The sequence below is a fragment of the Cannabis sativa genome, chromosome 3 (assembly GCF_029168945.1).
Source record: "Cannabis sativa cultivar Pink pepper isolate KNU-18-1 chromosome 3, ASM2916894v1, whole genome shotgun sequence".
Taxonomy (NCBI): Eukaryota; Viridiplantae; Streptophyta; class Magnoliopsida; order Rosales; family Cannabaceae; genus Cannabis; species Cannabis sativa.
Window position 1 is genome coordinate 12666256 of NC_083603.1, and position 7887 is coordinate 12674142.

The following is a 7887-nucleotide window of genomic DNA, read 5'->3' on the forward strand; positions in this document are numbered from 1 at the left end:
ACTCATCCACTGCTCAGCCTTAATTATGTCAGTACCTCCCAAAAAAGTTGGAGGTTGCAGCTTCACAAACCGTTCAAACACAGAATCTCTGTGCGGCATCATAAACCCCTGGTTACCAAACACTACCACAGACCCTGGTGGTAACACTTGCTCAACAGGGGTAGCCGGTGCCGGTTGCCTTAATCGACGCAATTCTTCCTCTTGACAAAGTATGATACCTCGCATTTCTTGGAACATCTGCTGCCAGTCAGCAGGAAGATTAACATTGCCAACCCCCGCATTATCCCCCGGATTCTGCGGAGGTGCAGGTGGTGCCGGTGGATTGGTTTGGTCTACACCATGCTCTACTTGCTCGCCTTGTGGTCTAAATGATTGCGGAGGGTCCATTTTTACAAGTACCCCTATAATCAACAACCCTAGTGAGTTAAGCACCAATACCACACTTATGCACTTAATACCTTAAACCCTAACTCAACTATTTATTTCATATAATTAAACACTTAACATATAGCATTTTAAGCATGGCATCATATATCACATAAATACCCTAGATGCTTACATACTGCCTAAAATGGAAACCGGTAATTAATTGATCACATAAGCAGTAAAGTATTTACTCTCAACACTTACTGTACCATGAGTCGAGCTTATCTCTGACGATGATTGTACATGTTTGGCCGGTCTACAGGAAGTTTAAAAACCTTGGCACTCTGATACCAAATTGTAACGCCCTAAGATTTAGGCACGCTACCCAATATGATTAAGAAACCCTAATCCCCTAAACAGAATTGGTTTTAAAATAAGCACGGAAATTAAACTTTAAACGAAAACGGAATGAAAATAAACTTGTAATAATTTTAACCTTACAAACAAAAGTTACATATTTCGGGATCCCAAAAATTATTTTACAAAATATTACAAGTCTTTTCTCCTTAACCGACCTAAGCGGCAAAATAGAGTTACAAAAGTTTCAACACTGGTAGACCCCAACCCGCTTGGTCTAGTGTGGCACGAACATGTACATACATCGCCCAACTCCCATACTCATGGCTGATCAGAGATAGATTTACCCTTTCCTGCACAGTAGAGCACCCGTGAGCAAAGCCCAGCAAGACAGTAAAATATAACGTTAATCATATATAACTCATCACATAAATAATAATGCCATTTCATATTTGTCTATATGACACAGACCTGCGTCTTACGCTCACACGCCTATTTATGTCTATGTGGCATAGACCTACGTGTTACGCTCACACGTCTAATTATAATAACGCCTTAGAACGATTCATCTCGGATCTAGTTACCGAGTCCAACCCGATTATGCCTTGAACACATAACCCTTTATTTCAATATACATCTATATACATCATGGCATAACAATTACATATTAACAATTCACTTGGGTAATAACCCTAAGCCAATAAACCGCTCACTTTAGAGTAATAACTCTAATCCTGGTTTCTAGTTTCTCATATAAATCACATTCCATATAAGCGCCATTGTGCATATCTCTACGTGCTAACTACTATCTTACATGATGTCCCGCAAATATGGAGATTCCAAATCCCGGGGTGCTCTTGACCAAGTGCCGGTAATCCTAGTCACAATTCCCGGATACACAAGTATAGGGTTAATCCCAAAATCCATTTCCATAAATTAAAAACTGGGCAATTAAATTCCAGATATTCAGATAGAGCTCGGAACGAGCTTTCTAACGACATAAAGAACGTCCTAAACGGAGTCCCGAGTCAAAAGTTATGACCAAAATAAAAACCCGAAAAAATACAATAAGCTGCCAAAAATGGTCGCGGCTACTGGGTTTAAAAACCCAGGAAACCCTGTTTCCAGCCACGAAAATGTTGGATTATTTACCAGGATCTTAGATCTACTCACAAGTATGTTGTTTAAACACCCTAAATATGAACTTTCTAAAACGATAAATTAAACACATATAAAGTTAAGAAAACCTTACATTGATGCAGCGGAATTAATGTCTCCTTCCACTCAGATCTCTAACCCTTGAATCCTTTCTGTAGCAGAGTATAATCAAGATCTGAGCCCGAATGTCCTTTTTCTTCAAGTTTGATCCTTCACAGTCTTTCAATCTATGATTGAGTTACTGCTTGCTATGTGTGGGCACTTACTCTTTCACTAGGGTCGAAATTGATGAAGGAGAAAAGAGAATAGGGATTTCGGCCAGGTATAGAAAGTGGGGAAGGCTCAGTTTTTCTGAAGAGAGAAATTTCTGTCAGATTACTAATGAAAGCATGTGTTGTGACTGAGCCATCACTTTCTATTTATAGGCAACTACTAGGTTTAGGTTAGGAATTATTTGGCATTAAAATAATGAAAATATTAACAATTCACTTGGGTAATAACCCTAAGCCAATAAACCGCTCACTTTAGAGTAATAACTCTAATCCTAGTTTCTAGTTTCTCATATAAATCACATTCCATATAAGCGCCATTGTGCATATCTCTACGTGTTAACTACTATCTTACCTGATGTCCTGCAAATATGGAGATTCACAATCCCGGGGTGCTCTTGACCAAGTACCGGTAATCCTAGTCACAATTCCCGGATACACAAGTATAGGGTTAATCCCAAAATCCATTTCCATAAATTAAAAATTGGGCAATTAAATTCCAGATATTCAGATAGAGCTCGGAACGAGCTTTCCAACGACATAAAGAACGTCCCAAACGGAGTCCCGAGTCAAAAGTTATGACCAAAATAAAAACCCAAAAAAATACAATAAGCTGCCAAAAATGGCCGCGGCTACTGGGTTTAAAAACCCAGGAAACCCTGTTTCCAGCCACGAAAATGTTGGATTATTTACCAGGATCTTAGATCTACTCACAAGTATGTTGTTTAAACACCCTAAATATGAATTTTCTAAAACGATAAATTAAACTCATATAAAGTTAAGAAAACCTTACATTGATGCAGCGGAATTAATGTCTCCTTCCAATCAGATCTCTAACCCTTGAATCCTTTCTGTAGCAGAGTATAATCAAGATCTGAGCCAGAATGTCCTTTTTCTTCAAGTTTGATCCTTCACAGTCTTCCAATCTATGATTGAGTTACTGCTTTCTGTGTGTGGGCACTTACTCTTTCACTAGGGTTGAAATTGATGAAGGAGAAAAGAGAATAGGGATTTCGGCCAGGTATAGAAAGTGGGGAAGGCTCAGTTTTTCTGAAGAGAGAAATTTCTGTCAGATTACTAATGAAAGCATGTGTTGTGACTGAGCCATCACTTTCTATTTATAGGCAACTACTAGGTTTAGGTTAGGAATTATTTGGCATTAAAATAATGAAAATATTAATTTGAAAAACCCACAATAAGTGGCCGGCCATGGTGTTATAATGGGCCTCACTTGATTTTGCAGTTTTATCAAATTTTATCTCTATTTTCTAAAAAACGCCAATTTTCCAATTCTAACCTTTTAAATGCCAAAACTAATTATTTAATAACTAAAATAGATTATTAAATAATATTATCATTTAATTTAATTATTAATTAGACATATAAAGTCCATTAATAAATAAATAAACCTAGAAACTCTTTTCTTTACAATTTCACCCCTGCTTAGTGAAAATTCATAAAATTAGACATAGTCTAACTTTAGAATTATAATGGATCAATCACGAATCAATTAATGAGTCTTACAAGCAGAATGTTCTCAACTAGAATGGGGACCATGGATCTATATGCTGAGCTTCTAATAAGTGAACCAAATTTACCAAGTAAATTCCTACTTATTAATTCTTCGTTGAATCCACTCTTAGAACTTAGAATTGCACTCTCAGACTTATATAGAGCATATTGTATGTTCCACGATATCAATATATTATCTCATTTAACAATTGTTATAATCTTATTGTGATTTAAAGATCCTCTATATAGATGATCTACATCGAGCTGGGATTTCTTTACCGTTCTCACCCCTCAATGTATTTTGCCCCTTAAAACACTTAGCTACCTGTAAATGGTGTTTAGTGATCTAATAATTAGTCAGTTAAACAAGAGCTCATCCATGTACTTCTATATGCTAAGCTCGAAGGGAATCATCACTTGACTTCTATACACCAGTAGAAGCTATAGATTCCATATTTATGTTCAGCACTCCCACTCAATCATACTATCATGTTCCCAAAATATACGTATCACCCTGACCCAAAAGTAGGCTTAACTAATAAATCAAAGAACATGAATAGCACTCCTGAGTTGAGCCCAAGCATATCAGGATTTAGATTCTTTTAATCTTAAGATCAACTACTGATATTGACTTGGAAGGATATGTATAACGGTAAGTTTGTAATATCTTAACTTAGTTGCAATATAGGTCCAGTCCAATGTATACTCCATACATTCGAAACTAGTATACTTTACTAATGTTGACGATACTGTAATTGTGAATAAACATATGATATGGATTTAACTGATTTTGTGTGTATGAATGTAATAAACATATTAAACATATTAAACCATTAGCATGTAAAATTCATGCAAACATCAATCACTTCAAATTTCTTATATTGATAACTAATCAGATTGTAAAGAGTTTTATTTAGGGCATAAAACCCAACAGAAAATACATCCAAAAATACCAATTTTCATGCTATAACAACCCACAATCATACCAAACATTCACCTAGCATAAACCAAGTAATTAGGGAGGAATTACACCTAATTCACTTCCAACAACACCAAAAACCAGCAACTAAAAATCATCAATTTCAGCAAGCTTTAACTAGAGCAAAAATCCCAAATGAAGAGCTTGCATAACCATAAAAAAAAATATCAGCATCTTTACACAAATTTATTCTCAATATAACCCAAGCAAATGCCTTAAATCCTCATCCATTCATAAAAATTCAGATTATAACAACAATCACATAAACACAATTATCAACAATTCAACATGAACTAATCAACATCAAGAGTTTAGAGCTTAAATCTAACAAAATTACTTACAATATTCAGCAAGAAAATGTCAACATAGATTTCAAATTCTCACATTCAAATCTCCATCTAAGCTTCCAAACATTCAAAGCTTAGCTACTAACAAAATATTCAAACTAGAATTTCAACAATTCATATCAATTCATACCCATGCATTTCAAGAACACCTACTCATAAAAACATGCTCCTTTTTTTAAAAAAAAAAAAAAATTCTCATTTCAGCAACAACTCAGAAATTAGAAATGGTAGGAGAACTACCTCAAATCCAAGCAAGAGCAAATCCCCAAATCTCCAAAACTAAGCTTTCTTCCACAAGCAATTCACCACAAAATCAAAGCTAACAAATGAGTTTTTGAGAGAGGGAGAGGCTGGCTGCTAGGGCTGGAGTAAAATGCAGAAATAAAATCTCATTTTGCTTAATATTTCCCTTTTAATGAATCATAACCCAAAATACACAATTACCACATTGCCTTTAGTGCCAAATTCCCATTTTCAAGCATATAAGTGTAAAAAAAAATATAATTATCACATTTCACACACTCAAATAATAAATTTCAGATTTCTTGTATAAAAATAAAATGCCAATTAAACATCCCATAATTGTATTTCGGCCCGAAACCCAGTTCGGCCCGAAATACCCAGTTGTGACTATACCGCGCCAACTTGTCAGAACACACTTGAAAAAGGACACACCAGATATACTATATAATAATATAGTTCATAAGCACATAAATAAATTAAATTCACAGTTTTACCCTTCTCGGGTCAAAATTACTAAAATGCCCCTGGCTCACCAACGGGGTCTTAACATGTCATTTCTCAAATTAATTCGCATATAATAAGTTATCTAATAATATAATTCTACAATAATACTAAATTAACTAGTTAGGGCTTTGCTAATCTATTTCCTTAATTCCAAGGTATTACAATTACCCCCTCCTTATAGAAATTTCGTCCCGAAATTTACCTAAACAACTTCGGATATTTCTGCTGCATATCCGTCTCGAGTTCCCAGGTTGCCTCTTCTACTTTACTGTTCCTCCATAACACTTTCACCAGTGCAATCGTCTTGTTTCTCAAGACTTTCTCCCTTCTGTCAAGTATTTGCACCGGTTGTTCCTCATATGATGAATCTCGTTGTAGTTCCAATGCTTCATAACTCAGGATATGGGACGAATCTAAGACATACTTCCGAAGCATCGAAACATGGAACACATCATGTACAGCTTCCAGCGCTGGGGGCATAGCCAACCTGTACGCTACTTTCCCTATCCTCTCAAGGATTTCAAAAGGTCCAATGAACCTGGGGCTAAGTTTTCCTTTCTTACCAAAGCGCTTGATGCCTTTCATCGGCGATATTTGGAGAAATACCATGTCCCCAATCTGAAAATCAATATCCCGTCGCTTTGGATCAGCATAACTCTTTTGTCTGCTCTGAGCCGCGAGCATTTGCGCCCTAATTTTATCAACTGCCTCACTTGTTCTCTGAATAGCCTCGGGACCCAAGAACTTTCTTTTACCTACCTCATTACAGTGAATAGGTGATCTACATTTTCTTCCATATAAAAGCTCATAAGGGGCCATCCCGATTGTTGCCTGATAGCTGTTGTTGTACGAGAACTCGATCAGGGGAAGGTACTTTACCCATGATCCTTCAAAGTCAAGCACACATGCCCGTAGCATGTCTTCTAAGATCTGAATAGTCCTCTCGGGTTGTCCATCCGTCTAAGGATGAAATGCTGTGCTAAACTTTAACTGAGTTTCCATAGCTCGATGTAGACTCTCCCAAAATCTTGATGTGAATTTCGGATCTCAATCCGAAACAATGGACTTTGGGACACCAAGAAGACGAACAATTTCTCTAACATATAACTCAGCATACTGATCAATGAAGAAGTTCGTTCGAACAGGCAAAAAGTGCGCTGACTTTGTAAACCTGTCCACTATGACCCATACAGAGTCGAACTGTCCCGTAGTTCTCGGCAAGCCTACCACAAAGTCCATAGCAATGCCTTCCCATTTCCACTATGGAATATTCAATGGCTGCAGCAACCCTGCAGGCCTCTGATGTTCAGCCTTCACTTGCTGACAGGTAAGACACTTAACAACAAACTCAGATGTCATTCTTCATGCTTGGCCACCAAAATATGGCCTTGAGGTCTTGATACGTCTTCGTTGACCCCGGATGAACTGAGTAAGGAGTCGTATGAGACTCAGTCATAATCTCTCTTTTAATACCGTCATCCATAGGCACACAAACACGATTCATAAATCGTAACATTCCTGTTTCATCCACTGTAAAGTCACTAGTCTTCCCAGCTGAAACCCTATCTCGGGATTTCATTAACTCTGGATCTTGCAATTGTGCTTCTTTGATTCTCTCTAAAAGAGTAGATTGCAGGGTAATATTAGCCAACTGCCCTACAACCAACTCAATTTTAGCTCGGGTCATCTCATTTGCTAACTGCTGGGAGATTTATTTCACAGTATTTATTTGATTCTGCCCCTTTCTACTCAAGGCATCGGCAACCACGTTGGCCTTACCTGGGTGATAAAGGATCTCACAATCATAATCCTTTACCAATTCTAGCCAGCGTCTTTGTCTCATATTGAGGTCTCTTTGGGTAAAGAAGTATTTTAGACTTTTAAGATTAGTGTATATCTCACATTTCTCGCCATATAAGTAATGTCGCCAAATCTTTAGCATAAATACTACTGCCGCGAGTTCTAAGTCGTGAGTAGGGTACCTCTGCTCGTACTCCTTTAACTGCCGAGAAGCATAGGCTACTACCTTTCCAGCTTGCATAAGAACACAGCCAAGACCTTGTCTCGAGGCATCACAATAAACAACAAACTTTTCCTTATCTGAAGGAAGAGTTAGCACTGGAACGGTAATCAAACGCTACTTTAACTCTAA

General features: G+C 37.2%; 1 long non-coding RNA gene across 1 annotated transcript; it reads right to left on the minus strand.

Moving 5' to 3' along the window:
* Positions 1–835: 835 nt before the first annotated feature.
* LOC133035428 (uncharacterized) lies at positions 836–5521 on the minus strand. Its single transcript, XR_009686646.1, has 2 exons — positions 5229–5521; positions 836–1076 (listed from the first exon to the last, which is right to left on the minus strand). It is a non-coding gene; the product is annotated as an uncharacterized LOC133035428 (long non-coding RNA).
* Between the last annotated feature and the right edge of the window lie 2366 nt (positions 5522–7887).